This window comes from Saccopteryx leptura, chromosome 6 (assembly GCF_036850995.1).
Source record: "Saccopteryx leptura isolate mSacLep1 chromosome 6, mSacLep1_pri_phased_curated, whole genome shotgun sequence".
NCBI lineage: Eukaryota > Metazoa > Chordata > Mammalia > Chiroptera > Emballonuridae > Saccopteryx > Saccopteryx leptura.
Window position 1 is genome coordinate 161366378 of NC_089508.1, and position 16145 is coordinate 161382522.

Sequence of the window (16145 nt, forward strand, 5' to 3'; positions counted from 1 at the left end):
GTCAGCGGAGTATTGAGGTCTCCAAGTATGATTGTATTTTTGTTAGTTTTTGTTTTAAGGTCAATAAGTAGCTGTCTTATATATTTTGGTGCTCCTTGGTTTGGTGCATATATATTAAGGATTGTTATGTCTTCTTGATTCAGTGTCCCCTTAATCATTATGAAGTGACCATTTTTGTCTCTGAGTACTTTTTCTGTCTTGTAGTCAGCATTGTCAGATATGAGTATAGCTACACCTGCTTTTTTTTGGGTGTTGTTTGCTTGGAGTATTGTTTTCCAGCCTTTCACTTTGAATTTGTTTTTATCCTTGTTGCTTAGATGTGTTTCTTGTAGGCAGCATATAGTTGGATTTTCTTTTTTAATCCATTCTGCTACTCTGTGTCTTTTTATTGGTAAGTTTAATCCATTTACATTTAGTGTAATTATTGACACTTGTGGGTTCCCTACTGCCATTTTATAAATTGCTTTCTGTTAGTTTTGTATCTAGTTTGATTCTTCTCTTTTGTTTTTCTATCATTTGTTTCTGTTTGTTTGTGTTCCATACTTCTTTCCTCTGTTGCTACCTTTTTTAAGTCATGTGTTTTTGTGGTGGTTTTTTCTAGGGTGGTTACCATTAAGTAATGAAAAGGGTACCTACCATATTCATTGTAGTACCCTATCTTATAAGTATTTCTGCACTTCATCGTCCTTTGCTACTGTTAATCTCCATTCTCTCCCCCCCTTTTTTTTTCCTTTGTTGTCACAGTTTAAGTTTGGTTTTATTGTGTTCTTGGTGGAGCTGTTACTTGTGGTGTTGTTTTCTTTTGTTCTTTGAATCTGGTTGGAAAACCCCCTTTAGTATTTCCTGGAGTGGGGGCTTTCTCGTGATAAATTCTCTCATCTTTTCTGTATTTGTGAATGTTTTTATTTCTCCTTCATACTTGAAGGATAGCTTTGATGGGTATAGTATTCTTGGCTGAAAGTTCCTCTCTTTCAGGGCTTTAAATATTGGGGTCCACTCTCTTCTAGCTTGTAGAGTTTCTGCTGAGAAATCTGATGATAATCTAATAGGCCTTCCTTTATATGTTGTACTCTTCTTTTCCCTGGCTGCCTTGAGAATTTTTTCTTTGTCATTGGTTTGTGTCATCTTTATTATGATGTGCCTTGGAGTGGGTTTGTTGGGGTTAAGAAAACTCGGTGTTCTGTTTGCTTCTTGAATTTGAGGCTTTAGTTCTTTCCACAGGCTTGGGAAGTTCTCGTCTATTATTTGTTTGAGTATATTCTCCATTCCATTTTCTTTCTCTTCTCCCTCTGATATACCTATTATTCTTATGTTATTCTTTCTGATGGAGTCAGATAATTCCTGTAGGGCTTTCTCGTTTTTTATTATTTTTGAGTCTCTTTCTTCTTCTCTCTGTTGTGCCTCAAGTTGTTTGTCTTCTATTTCACTAATCCTATCTTCAATCTGGGTTGTTCTGCTAGCTAAGCTTGTTACCTCGTTTTTCAGCTCGTGAATTGAGTTTTTCATTTCTGTTTGATTTGTTTTTATAGTTTCAATTTCCTTGGTAATATATTCTTTGTGTTCATTGAGTTGTTTTCTGATCTCCCTATATTGCCTTTCCGTGTTTTCTTGTATATCTCTGAGTATTTTTAAGATTTCTATTTTAAATTCTCTGTCATTTAGCTCCAAGGCTTCCAATATGTTAAGTCTTTTCTCCATAGATTTTTCCACATCTATTTGTGTTACCTCTCTTTCTTTTGTATCCATAATATTCGATTTCCTCTTTCTTATTGGCATCTGAGGGTGGTCTTGTTGATAGCACTAATTAGAATTAATAAAGAGTAAAAAGTAAAAAACAAACAAAAAAAAACAAACAAAAAAAAAAACAAAAAAAAACAAAAAAAATAAAAATAAAAAAAAACAAAAAAAAAAAAACCAGAGGGTAAAACACCCCACAAAAAAAAGCAGTAATAATTTATTATTTCCCCCTTTTTTTTTTTTCTTTGTTCCCCTTCCCTCCTCTCCCCTCCTCAGGAAAATATCGTGCCTATAATGGAGGGCCTGGTTTGCGGTGAAGAGTTCAAGGGGGCAAAAAAAAAAAAAAAAAGAAAAAAAGAAAAAAAAAATTAAAAATAAAAAAAGGAAGAAAATCTTAGACAAGCATAAGTTGATCTGCCTGCGGGTGACAGTCAACCAAGAGATATAATGAGAGGGACAAGAGGGAACCAGAAAAAAGGACAAAAAAAGGAATAATAAAGAAGAAAAAATAAAAATAATAAGTAAAAATACGTTGTATTAAGTGGAGCAAAGACCAAATACAATGGAGACCTTGGGTTGGGAGGACCCAAAATACCACAAAAACAAACCAACCAGAAAAAAACAAAAACAAAACCGAAAAAGAAAAACAAAGCCAAAAAAAAAACCTTGAGTCCCAAATTAACTAATTTGTTCGTGATTGAGGATTAAATGGGAGGAAAGTAAAATGAGAAAAGAAAAAACGAATAGAAAGGGAAAAATAAGAAAAAGAGTAAAACAAAGGAAGAAATAAAAAAGCAAGAGAAAAAAACAAAATAAGGCAAAAAAAAAACAAAAGAGGAGAGAGTGAGAATTAAGTGTCCTGGAGTATAACCCCAAAGGAGGGTGAGGATGAAGAAGAGAAATAAAATGTAACACTTATGGGTAGTGTAGTTCAAGAAAAGGGAAGCATAAGATGGGCAGAGAATAGAAGGACTGAGGTGGAGGAAATAAAGACAATAAGATAGAAGGAACAAACAACAAAAAAAAAAAACAAAAAAAAAACAGTGGAACAAGCTGCAAAGTCTGTGGATTTTTCCTGATTTTGAGATGACAACCTCTTCCTCCTTCTCCTCTCTCCCTCTTCCCGGTCGGCGACTCTGCACCCCAGGCCCTGCCCCTGCGCCACACCCAGGCAGGGACTTGCAGTTGATGGGGTTCTACGGCAATGTCACACAATTGGCTTTAGTCTTGCTGGTAATCAAGGCCTGCCGGCGTCTGCAGGGTCTAACGACGAGAGAGTTCGCCTTCGTGGATTCTCTCTCCCAGTCCCCCCCTCCCGAACCAGCAGCCTGGCGATCCAGCCACAAGGCTGCCACTGCTTCTGCCTGGGGAGTAAGAGGCTCAAAGAGCTGGGAAATCCCCACTCTATCCCCACTCAGTGCAAGGCTCTGGGAAGGGCTTTGACAGTCAGGGCCTCCAGTGTAATCAGGCAGGGGTGGGAGTCAATTGTTGTCAAGGTGATTGTTCAGCGCCTAGCATTCCGTTGGACCTCTCAACCCAGGCTTTCCACACTTTGTAGCCTGTTTTGGCCGGTAAGAAGAGGCACTAGTCTCTGCTTGCGACTAGTTTGGTATAGATCTTATTATCTGCCAAGTCCTTCTTGTTAGCGTTTATCCCTGAATATGGAGGCTCTATCAATCAGAAGTTGCCCCCGCCCCTTTAGCGAGAGGCACCAAAAAATATCACGCCTCTTGTCTTGGGTCGGTGAACTGAGAGAGATCTTATCAATTAGAACTGAGGGTGCGCAGATTTCACGGGTTAATTTTAGTAATTGGGTCGCAGCTGTGCTCCCGAAGGTATTTCAGGCTGCCTGCGCGCACCCCTCCCCCAACGCTTGATTGTTAGCTTGAATGGCTGGGTGAGGTGCCCCGCCCGCGGAGAGAATCTCCCAAGTAGGGAATACCGCCCTGGGGCCTCTCCCGCTCCCCGTGCGCGGGCCGCTGGGAACGTTAGCGGTGCTCGGTCTGCAATGCTCGGTCTGCAACCAGACCGGGAGCGCGCCAGCAGCTGCTCGCCGCTCGTTCTGCAACCGACCCGGGCGCTGCTGGCGGCCGCGGCTGGCGGTGGCGGCTGGCGGCGGCGGCGGCGGCGGCTTCCGAGTGCGGGATGACTTACCACAGGCGAACTTTCTCGCGGCTTGAATGAACGTCCCTGCGGTAGCTTCCTCCACACCCTCGTCTCTCAGATTCGAGCGATAACAGTCCTTTTGCTTTCAGTTTGCTCCGAAGATAAATTTTCCTGTTTCTAGTTGATAAATTTGTTGTGATTTTGGGGAGATCTGTCGGACGCGCTACTCACGGTGCCATTTCCGTGACGTCTATCGGATTTTTGGTTAATGTAAAACTCTTTCAAAAGGAAAAGAAGGCCGGCCCTGGCCGGTTGGCTCAGCAGTAGAGCGTCGGCCTGGTGTGCGGGGGACCCGGGTTCGATTCCCGGCCAGGGCACATAGGAGAAGCGCCCATTTGCTTCTCCACCCCCACCCCCTCCTTCCTCTCTGTCTCTCTCTTCCACTCCCGCAGCCAAGGCTCCATTGGAGCAAGGATGGCCCGGGCGCTGGGGATGGCTCCTTGGCCTCTGCCCCAGGCGCTGGAGTGGCTCTGGTCTTGGCAGAGCGACACCCCGGAGGGGCAGAGCGTCTGCCCCTGGTGGGCGTGCCGGGTGGATCCCGGTTGGGCGCATGCGGGAGTCTGTCTGACTGTCTCTCCCCGTTTCCAGCTTCAGAAAAATACAAAAAAAAAAAAGGAAAGGAAGGCCCTGGCCGGTTGGCTCAGTGGTGGAGCATCGGCCTGGCGTGCAGAAGTTCCGGGTTCGATTCCCGGCCAGGGCACACAGGAGAAGTGCTCATCTGCTTCTCCACCCCTCCCCCTCTCCTTCCTCTCTGTCTCTCTCTTCCTCTCTTGCAGCCCAGGCTCCATTGGAGCAGAGATGGCCCAGGCGCTGGGGATGGCTCCTTGGCCTCTGCCCCAGGCGCTAGAGTGGCTCTGGGCGACGCGCCAGAGGGGCAGAGCATCGCCCCCTGGTGGGCAGAGCGTCGCCCCCTGGTGGGCATGCCGGGTGGATCCCGGTCGGGCGCATGCGGGAGTCTGTCTCTCCTTGTTTCTAGCTTCGGAAAAATACAAAAAAAAAAAAAAAAAAAAGGAAAGGGAGCCCCAAGGATATTTTACATATACCTTAGAATTTCTATATTTTTCAAATTCCCTTACAGGGAGAAAAGGAAAGACGTCTTTATTTCTCAATCCTACTTTTCAAAACTTTTCCCATTGATTTGACACTGTTATAAAATTTTTCAATTTGTTGAGAACACAGCATAGAGGAATGTGCAGTAGCTGAGTAATTTTAAGCTGCTATGAAAGGACTGAGGTGAGAGCTTCAGTCCTGAAACTCCTTACACTAAGCAACACAGCCTTGGGCTCTCGGTCTAAGATCAAACACCAGGGACTCAGGCCTATGGCAGACCACAATCTCCATCCACATTTCAGGCTCCTGCACTCAGACAGTGATTTAGAGCAAATGGGTAGACTCTGCTACAGAGTCAAAGGATCTTGGGGTAGGAGATCAGCAAATTACAAGTATATACCTTCATTAAACAGTAGGGTGCTTATTCTATAGCCAGAGCATGAATTTTCTCCTACTCTCTCCTACCTGAAAACATTCAATGATTTTCCATGACTCTCAGGATCAAGGCCAATTTCCACACTCAGGCCCTCCACCATCCAGCCCAGATCAGCGTTTCTAGCTTCACAGCTTTCTTGACCCTGTTTAAAATGGCCTTTAAGAAATTTTTTTTCTGCCTGATCTATGGTAGCAGAGTGGGTGATGCATTCAACCTGGAATGTGAGGTCAGTGGTTTGAAACCCTAGGCTTGCCCAGTCAAGGCACACATGGAAAGCAATTACTACAAATTGATGCTTCCCACTTCTCCCCATCCCCCTTTCTCTCTTTCTCTCTTTCTCTCTAAAAATGAATAAATAAAATCATTTTTAAAAAACAACACTTTTTTCCCAATGCCCTAAGACATCTTGTCTCCCACCTTCAGGCCTTTGCACATGTTGGACTCTGTTTAGAACTGTTTCCTCTCTTTATCTGGCAAATTCCTACTCATCCTAAAACGTTTCCTACTTATCTCACAAGACATTTCAGCTAGAAGGCCCTCTAGCCAGATTAAGTACTGCCACAGCACCTGTACTTCTCTGACTATAGCACTTATTACACTTTTTTTTTTTTTGTATTTTTCTGAAGTTGGAAATGGAGAGGTAGACAGATTCCTGCATGTGCCCGACCAGGATCCACCCGGCATGCCCATCAGGGGCGATGCTCTGCCCATCTGGGGCATTGCTCTGTTGCAACCAGAGCCATTCTAGCTCCTGAGGCAGAGGCCATAGAGCCATCCTCAGCGCCCGGGCCAACCTTGTTCCAATGGAGCCCTGGCTGCAGGAGGGGAAGAGAGAGACAGAGAGGAAAGAAAGGGGGAGTGGTGGAGAAGCAGATGGGCACTTCTCCTGTGTGCCCTGGCCGGGAATCGAACCCAGGATTCCTGCACGCCAGGCCGACGCTCTACCACTGAGCCAACCAGCCAAGGCACACATTCTTATTTAGTTGTCCTTCTCTCCTGCTAGGCCATAAGCATCATAACAACAGGGACAACATCTACTGTGTCCAGCTAACTCGACAGGACACAAAAGCAAATTCTTGAAGGATGACTTAGATTCTGAGTTAGGCTCACTTCTCAGTTTTATCCTAAATCACTACCAAAGCCAATTATTTGATCATCTCCCCTCTTTCCTACCCTTACCCCTCATACTTCAGTCCTTACTGGGTAGCTCAGAGGTCTTAACCTCAAACATGTTCATCATCAGCCGTCTGTGCAGCACCTGCTATATGATCAACACAGTACTAAATAAGAGATACAGAGATAATCAAGCACCCTCTCCTACTTTCTGGAAGAAAAGGCATATAAATAATTGCCACATGACATGACACATGTCATAATAAAGAGATACATGGGGTGTCAGTGATGAGAAAATTAAGTCATTCTTCCCAGTGTTCCCTTTCCCCCAATATCCCAGGCTCTCTATCCTTCCTCATTCTTACAAATATCCCTCCTGTGCTCCTTCCCTGCATATCCAGCCCAGATAGACTGTTACAAGCTGGGCTCCCATTCAGTTCCACATTAATTCAAATCCCTCTGGCTTCTGCTTTCTCACATTCTTCAGCTCTTTTCCCAGGCATCTCACTCACATACATCCCTGTCTCTGCCCTACCTTGAGCCAGCTTGTCTAAACTACTATTTTTCCATCTCCTCCCTAAACTGTCTAAGGTGATCACATTTATGAAACATGTGTACTTACACAGAACACACAGAACAGTGAAAAGAAGAGGGGACTCACAAGGCAAAAATACCAGAAAAAAAACTAAATGCAAAATTACCCATGCTTTAACATAGCCTTCCTCCTCTGCTGCTTCCTCTCGCAGTTCCAAGAGCAAGGCCATCTTGGCCCTCAAGAAGATGCTTCCAATTCTGTTACATTTCCAGGAGGTTACAGCACCCTTTACCCAGCCACTAGTCCCCTGTCACTGGCCCCTGGCTTGCTCCCTTCAGTCTCTCTGAATACTAAGGTCACTCTGTCCAGCCACACATTAAATTAATCAGCATGTACTGAATAAACAGCCCTGTGAGCCAAGAACCATGTCCCCCACAGTGCCACGCACAATGTCCTGTACATAATACATGCTTGGTTTATGTCTATGACTGAATCTCTGGTAAGAAAACCAAGTGAGCCTCTTCTACCCCTTGCCCAGAAATACCCCAGTACAAAAAAAAAAAAGTATATAAAACAGCCTTAGGACAGAGCCCCCCCCCCCCAGAAGCCTCTTTTTCATCTAAGCTCAGACCAGCTAAGATGTTGACACAGCCCTCCTATCAGTGTGCCAAGGGAGCCAGAAAACCCAGTGTTATAAAATACTCTTTTAATCAAGTGACCTGGCCCTGGCTGGGTAGCTTAGTCAGTTAGAGTGTTGTCCTGACATACCAAGGCTGCATGTTCAATCCCCAGTCAGGGCACATACAGGAATCAACTGATGAATGCATAAAATAAGTGGAACAACAAACCCATCTCTCTCTCTCTCTCTCTCTCTCTCTCAAGCCAATAAGTTAAATATATACATATATATTTATTGAATAAATAAGTAGATATGCTCAATAAGGATAGTTTAAAAAAAATCAAGTTACCTGTCTTGGTTAGTGTAAATCAAGGGAAAAATTTCTTCAAGAAACTAGTAATAAATAGAGGGAAAGAAAAGAAATTAATGAACACAGTAATTATGCTCCAAAGTTGCAAGTCAGAACAATTTGTCACTTGAAGACAAGTATGAAAAACAAGATTAAAATGCTTTAGAGGTGAGTTTATAAAATAGCAAATAATAGAACGGATAAAATATATTTATAGTATCTCACTGGGGATGTACCTTTTGGCTAATAGTTATCAGATATTAAACATCACTGTAAAAATAATATTCTTCCATGCTTCATTATGGAGTTACACTTATCCATGAGAAAACAGCAACACAGTAAACTGCCTTGAATGATAAATGAATAATTTATCATTTTAGATAAATAATTAGAGAATAATTCCAGATTTCAAGCTCTTCCCTCACTGGGTGTAAGTCAGGTTATACACCCTCTATTAGTCTGCCCTCATAACAAAACAAAACACCATTGACTTGGTGGCTTAAACAACAGACATTTGTTTTCTCACAGTTTTGGTGGCTAAAAGTTTAAGATCAAGATTCTGATCCATCTGGTTTCTAGTAAGAATGCATTTCCCGGCCTGTTCATAGCCACCTTCTCCCAATGTACTCACATGGCCTTTCTTCAGTGTGTGGATGCAGAGCGAGGATATTAATCCTATCAAATCAGGGTCCCACCCTTATGACCTCATTTAACCTTAATTACTTCCTTATTCTGAATACTGCCATACTGAGGGTTAGGGCTTCAACATACAAATTTTTAGGGACACAAACATTCCGATCTGAAGGGTAAGGCCTGTTCCCAAAGACCAGTCCACGTGGAAAATGGAGGACTTGGTAAGAAGGTGGTCTTGAGGGCACAACTTCCGACTGTGGAGGGTAATGGCCAAATATCTTAGGGCTGCGAGGACCATGGTGGGTAGGGGTGAGAGAGAAACTGCTGCAAGTCAAACAAACCCTTAAGGAACTATTTTCCTCCCTTTGACAGAAGATGGCTAAAAAATAGTAATAGCAACATATAATATATATGTATATAAATAATAATACTAAGTACTAGCACAACTACACACTTGGCACTGTCAAGTGTTTGGCATATAAGGTGTCATTTAAGCCTCGTGGAAACAAGGTGAAGATAAAATAACCATTTTTATTTTACAGATAAGGAAACATTAGTGAAGGTCACTTACCCAAATCCCAGTGTTGTAAACAATAAACAGCCCTCCAAAGATATCAGGTCCTAAGGCATGAAACCTATAAATGTTACCTTATTTTAAAAAGGTCTTTGCAGATGTGATTAAGTTAAGGGTCTTAAGATAATTCTTTTGAATGAGTATCTGGATAGTCCCTAAATATAATCACAATGTCCTTATAAGAAAGAAGCAGAGAAAGATCTGACACAAGTACAGAAGAGAAGGTGATATGAAGACAGAGCAGAGAGATTTGAAGATGCTGAACTTAAAAGAGTGGAGTGATGTGACCATAAGCCAAGGAATGCCAGCAGCCACCAGAACCTGAAATTAGCAAGGAACAGAGTCTTCCCTAGGGTCTCTGGAAAGAGTACAGCCCTGCTTGATTTCAGCCCAGTGATTCTGACTTCAGACTTCTGGCCTTTAGAACTAGGAGAGAATATATCTCTACTGTTTTTTGCTTTGTTTAAATAAGAGGAAGGGAGCCCTGGACGATTGCCTCAATGGTAGAGCATTGGCCCAGCGTGTGGATGTCCTGAGTTCGATTCCTGGTCAAGGCACACAGGAGAAGCAACCGTCTGCTTCTCCACTCCTCTTCTCTCTCTGTCTCCACCCTCCACCTCCAGCAGCCACGGCTCGATTACCTCAAGTGAGTTGGCCTCAGGAGCTGAGGGTGGCTCCATGGCCTCTGTCTCAGGCACTAAAAAAAGAGCTCCATTGCTAAGCAATGGACCAACGGCCCCAGATGTGTAGAGCATCGCCCCCTAGTGGACTTGCTGGGTGGATCCTGGTTGAGGCACACGCAGGAGTCTGTCTCTCTATCTCCCTCTCCTTTTTTTTTTTTTTAAGTGAGAGGAGACGAGGCAACAAGATCCACCTGGCAAGCTCCACCTAGGGCTGTTACTCAGCAACTGAGCTATTTTTAGCACCTGAGGCAGAGGCCACTGAGCCATCCTCAGCACCCAGGGCCAACTCACTCAAACCACTCAAGCCATGGCTGCAAGAGGCGGGGAGGCAAGGGAAGGAGAGAGAGAGAGAAAGAAAGAGGGATAGAGAAGCAGATAGTCACTTCTCCTGTGGACCCTGACTGGAAATTGAACCTAGGACATCCATATGCTGGGCTGATGCTCTACCACTGAGCCAACCAGCCAGGGCCTATCTCTGATTTTTTTTTGTGACAGAGACAGAGAGAAGGACAGACAGGGACAGACAGAAAGGGAGAGAGATGAGAAGTATAAATTCTTTGTTGCAGCACCTTAGTTGTTCATTAATTGCTTTCTCATATGTGCCTTGACTGGGGGACTACAGTAGTGAGTGACTCCTTACTCAAGCCAGTGACCTTTGGGCTCAAGCCAACAACCATGGGGACTCATGTCTATGATCCCACGCTCAAGCCAGCGACCCTGTGCTCAAGCTAGTGAGCCCGCGCTCAAGCTGGGAACCTCGGGGTTTCAAACATGGGTCCACTATGTCCCAGTCTGATGCTCTATCCACTGCACCACTGCCTGGCCAGACCCTATCTCTGCTGTCTTAAGCCATCAAGTTTGTGTTAATTTGATACAGCAGCCACAGGAAACAAATAAGTAGTTGCAAAGCCAGGCTTTGAATCTGGGTCCTTGTGACTCCAGGCCTGCTCTCTTGAGGCCTGTACCTTGGCTCTTTTTCTGCACACAGCCTCCCTAAGACAGACTCAAGTACTCTGGTGGGTGACCCTGCCAAGGCTTGAAGTAATCAGAGCTGATAATCCCTATGCTGCAGTGCCTCCAGACAAGCCTCTCTCCTTACTCCATATCACAGCAAAGCTTTATCAGAGACCAAACTAACATCTTAGTGTTCTAATTATCAGGTAAGGAGAGAAATAGCCTAGAGTCCAACATCTTGATGAGAAAGCAAACCAAACTGTTAAAGGTTTTCATCTAATTTATTTGAACTTCACTGTTTTCCAAAACATTGAGTCTCCTAAACTGTTGTTCTGCGCCATTCAGCTTTCAATTTGTTCTTTCCCACACAGACGCATTTGGGGAGAAGCATCAGCCACAAGTAGTTCAGTCTTCCCCCTGCCCCCTGTTCATCACTTGATGACTTCTCAGGGACAAGAGAGAACAAGTGAGTCAGGCTGAGCCCCTCTCTCTAAGCCTTCAGGATGAGTGTTATGTGAGCAGGCTGACACAGAGGTGCTTCAAGTTAAGCAATCCTGGAATTAATAAGCAAGCTAATAGCCTGACCAGTGGTGGCTCAATAGATAGAATGTCAACCTGGGATGCTGAGGTCCCAAGTTCAGAACCCCGAAGTTGCCAACTTGAGTGCAGGCTCACCAGCTTGAGTGTGGGATCATCAACATGATCCCACAATCACTGGCTAGAGCCCAAAGGTCACTGGTTCAGCTGGAGCCCCCCAGTCAAGGCATGTATGAGAAGCAATCAATGAACAACTAAAGTGACACAACTATGAGTTGATGCTTCTCATCTCTCTCCCTTCCTGTCTCTGTCTCTCCGCCCCCCTCTAAAAATAAAATAAAATAAGCAAGCTATAAACATACTGTCAGGGCAAAGGTACAGCTCCCAAAATGCACTTTTTAAAACTGTTCTGACATGTATGACTCAGTTTTAAATATTTCTAACACTTCAAAGTGCAGGTGGTAAACATGGCAGTATGCTTTGTAACAATAATCATATCTTGGTACTGGAGGACATTGTGGTTGCCATCGTATTTGATCTTGGCTGAGAAGCCAGTAACTAGCTTCCGGTTTCTAGGAGAAAACCAGGTTGGTGGATTAGCAAAGGGGAAGACTTGGGACTCACTAATGTAGTAAAACAATAGGTAATTCATTAGAGTACCCAGAGTTCTCCTACTTTTGTTTCTTTTTTTTTTTTTTTTTAATTTTTTAGTGAGAGGAGGGGAGGTAGAGACAGACTATCACACATGCCCGAACCGGGGTCCACCAGGCAAGCCTACTAGGGGGCAATGCTCTACCCATCTGGGGCCCTTCCTCCATTGCAACCAGAGCCATTTTTAGGGCCAGATACAGAGGCCATGGAGCCATCCTCAGCACCCATGGCCAACTTGCTCTAATCAAGCCTGGCTGCAGGAGGGGAAGAGAAAAAGAGAAGCGAGAGAGGAAGAGGTGGAGGAGCAGATGAGCACTTCTCCTGTGTGCCCTGACTGGGAATCAAACCCAGGACTTCACAAGCCAGGCCAATGCTCTACCACTGAGCCAACCAGCCAGGGCCTCCTACTTTTCTTTTTTGCTAGATGCTTCTTTTCTCCCCCTGAACTCCATATTGTCCTTCAAGGTTCTTCTAGCAACTTCCTCCTTTTCTCTTCCCAAGAAGGCTCACTTTGATTTTCAATCAGTAACTTAAAATAACATTATAGCTAACATTTAAAGAGTAGATAATCCCTATATATTGGGCTCACAAGAACCCTATGTCATAGGTACTATCATTATCCCATTACAGATGAGAAAGCTAAGACTCAGAGGGTTGTCATTTTTCCAAGGTCACGAGCTAACGAGTGGCAGAGACAGAATTAGAAAACAAATCTGACTCCAAAGCCCAAACTCTTAACTATTATACAGAACTGCCTGCCTCCCAAACGGATTGGGGGCCATACTACTGTCACCTAAAGACTTTAAGGAGATAAATCCACATATCTTTGACTTGAGCCTCTCACTGCTCAGATTGGCAAAAATTCTTAGAACCACCCAGAAAATTAATTTCATTTCTCAGAGAGAATCATCTGGCAAATATAGTCAGCCCCAAAGAATCCCTGGGAGAATGCAAATGGATCTAGAAGTAAAAGCAAGCCTACCCCAACCCCTGATGAACCCAAACCCCTGGATTTAGCAGTTCCTGAAGGCAGCCCACTTCTACTCCCTCAACCTGCCTGAATCTCAGCAGGCTGTCACCAATATCCTCATTCCACCACCAGGAAAATAAAGGAGAATACCCAAGTAAGTCTTCGGAAGAACACCCAAAAATAATAATGCAAAAGAGAAAGGAATAAATAAGAAGAGAACAAAGCTCAAACTCCTATTTATTATGTATCAGCTGGTTTTGATCTTTTAAGCTTATTAAAATATTCTGGCTCCAAATTAGTTTTCTTTGCTGAAGTTCTAATTATTGCTTTAACTCTCCTCAAAGGGATCTTCAAATATGTTGAAAAAAAGGTGTAACTAAAAGGTCACCTGTTTCATGGAAACTTCAGGGAGACTCCCTGACATCTTGCTCTGAACTGCTATTTCATAACTTTATGGAATAATGATTTAATCATGGTAAAGAGTTCTCCATTCCCTTGGCAACAGGGCTCATGGGACCTAGGCAGGCAAGGGGAAAGATAGTACCAAAGACAAAAAACAAAAAAACATTTCCTCATCTAGCAGCACATGCACAAAACAGGCTCCCAAATATAATAAATCACTAAGCCAGTACTGCCACCATCATATGCCAAAGCTGCATATCAGTGGAGGTAACACTGTCCACTCTGACTTGGGGAGGAGGGCAGAGTACTACTGGGAGATGAGGAACTGGGGGCAAAAGAGAGGGAATAGAGAAGAAATGTAAACCGTAAATTCGAGCCAGAAATCCTGCTGCTTCCTCTGCTAAGAGCCAACAGGGAAAAAGGAATCAACTTTCTAGAAAGGTAAGACCATGAAAGGGGATGTTACAATAAATAGAGAAAGGGGAAAAAAAGATTAGAGGAGAGAAGAGTCTTACTACATGAGGTTTGCATTTTGTCAGCTTTGTTGAAGCTCTCTGAGTAGCAGGTTTTTAAGGTTTAAGAGCTCTGAGCCCTTTTTTTGTGGGGGGGGGACCACACTAATTCTGCCTTTTTCAAAGTCTCCTGAATTTTGATATAATAAAGGACATTTGCATTAAACAGGATGTATTCCTTAGAGAAGTGTCCATTCTCTAGAATATGAACACGTTCATGTGTGTGGGTGTGTATAAGAGAAGAGAGACATTTGAGAGCTGTTCCCATAGCAGTTTATTATTATTCTATCAGATGCATAGGTGAAGAATATAGGGGCAAGATTAAGAGGCCTAATCCACCTGACCAAGCAGTGGTGCAGTGGATAGAGTGTCGGACTGGGACCCAGGTTTGAAACCTCGAGGTTGCTGGCTCGAGTGCGGGCTCATCCGGCTTGAGCGCAGGCTTGCCAGCTTGAGCGAGGTGTCGCTGCCTTGAGCTGGGATCACAGACATGACCCTATCTATGGTCGCTGGCTTGAGCCCAAGGTCACTCACTCTGCTGCAGCCCCCTAGTAAAGGCACATATGAGAAAGCAGTCAGGGAACAACTAAGGTGCCGCAATGAAGAATTGATGTTTCCTATCTCTCTCCCTTCCAGTCTGTCCCTCTCTGTCTTGCTCTCTGTCTCTGTCATACACACACACACAAAGAGGCCTAATCCTCCAAACTCTTGTGAACACAAAGACTGACAACTGTTTTAAAGAAGTTATCGGCCCTGGCCGGTTGGCTCAGCGGTAGAGCGTCGGCCAGGTGTGCGGGGGACCCGGTTTCGATTCCCGGCCAGGGCACATAGGAGAAGCGCCTATTTGCTTCTCCACACACCCCCCCTTCCTCTCTGTCTCTCTCTTCCCCTCCCGCAGCCAAGGCTCCATTGGAGCAAAGATGGCCCGGGCGCTGGGGATGGCTCCTTGGCCTCTGCCCCAGGCGCTAGAGTGGCTCTGGTCGTGGCAGAGCGATGCCCTGGAGGGGCAGAGCATCGCCCCCTGGTGGGCGTGCCGGGTGGATCCCGGTCGGGCGCATGCGGGAGTCTGTCTGACTGTCTCTCCCCCTTTCCAGCTTCAGAAAAATACAAAAAAAATAATAAATAAATAAAAAAATAAAGAAGTTATCACTTAGGATTTAAGGAAAGAAGAGAAAATAAATGTAAATCAATATAAAAAATGTGTTTGTTTACTTTTTAACCAAAAAAAAGAAAAATAAGTAGCCTAATCAGGCATTACAGAAACTTAGGCCAGCACTACCACTGAAGGTTAAAAGCATCTTTGGTTTGGGAACTCCCTGGATGATTCACCTTTAAATGATAGAATTATGTGTCACAGCCAAAATGGGAAGAGTGTAACAGTGCATTTTACCCATCCGAAACACATTTCTATGATCACAAAAAAACAAGTTATAATGGGGGGGGGGGGGGTGCGATGAAACCTAACATATTACCTACAACCCTGGCAGAAAGAAAGCTGTAACAGCCTGACCAGGAGCGGCGCAATGGATAGAGTGTCAGCCTGGGACACGGAAGACCCAGGTTCGAAACCCCGAGGTCACTGGCTTGAGCGCAGGGTCATCTGGTTTAAGCGCAAGGTCATCGGCTTGAGCATGGGATCATAGACGTGACCCCATGGTTGCTGGCTTAAAGCCCAAGGTCACTGGCTTGAGCAAGGCATAACTCGCCCTGCTACAGGCCCCTGGTCAAGAGACATGAGAAAAAAATCAATGAACAACTAAGGAGAAAACTAAGGAGACTAAGGATCTGCAATGAAGATTTGATGCTTCTCATCTCTCTCCTTCTTGTCTGTCTGTCCCTATCTGTCCCTCTGTCTCTATCTCTGTCACACAAAAAGAGAGAGAGAGAAAGAGAAAGAAAGAAAGCTGTGATAGATTCTTAAAGAAACACTCCTTTGGGCCTGGCTCGATAGCTCAATTGGTTAGAGCATCATCCCAAAGCACAGAGGTTGCTGGTTCAATCCTCAGTCAGGGCACATACAGGAACAGATCTATGTTTCTGTCACTCTCTCTCTCCCTCTTCCTCACTAAAATCAATAAATAAATTTAAAAAATGTTTTTTAAGAAAAAGAAAGAAAACACTCGAATTAAAAAGGGTGTAAACTATGCAAAGGCCAGGAAATAGAGCAAGTAAGATTAAAGGAAGAAAGGTCATATTTAGCTCAGAAAGAGGGGAGGCTGAAAGA

The 16145-nt window shown here is 44.2% G+C and overlaps 1 protein-coding gene across 4 annotated transcripts in view; it reads right to left on the minus strand.

The window, feature by feature from the left end:
- SIL1 (SIL1 nucleotide exchange factor) overlaps positions 1–16145 on the minus strand; it is a 349165-nt gene that overhangs the window by 224724 nt on the left and 108296 nt on the right. The window lies entirely within an intron of this gene.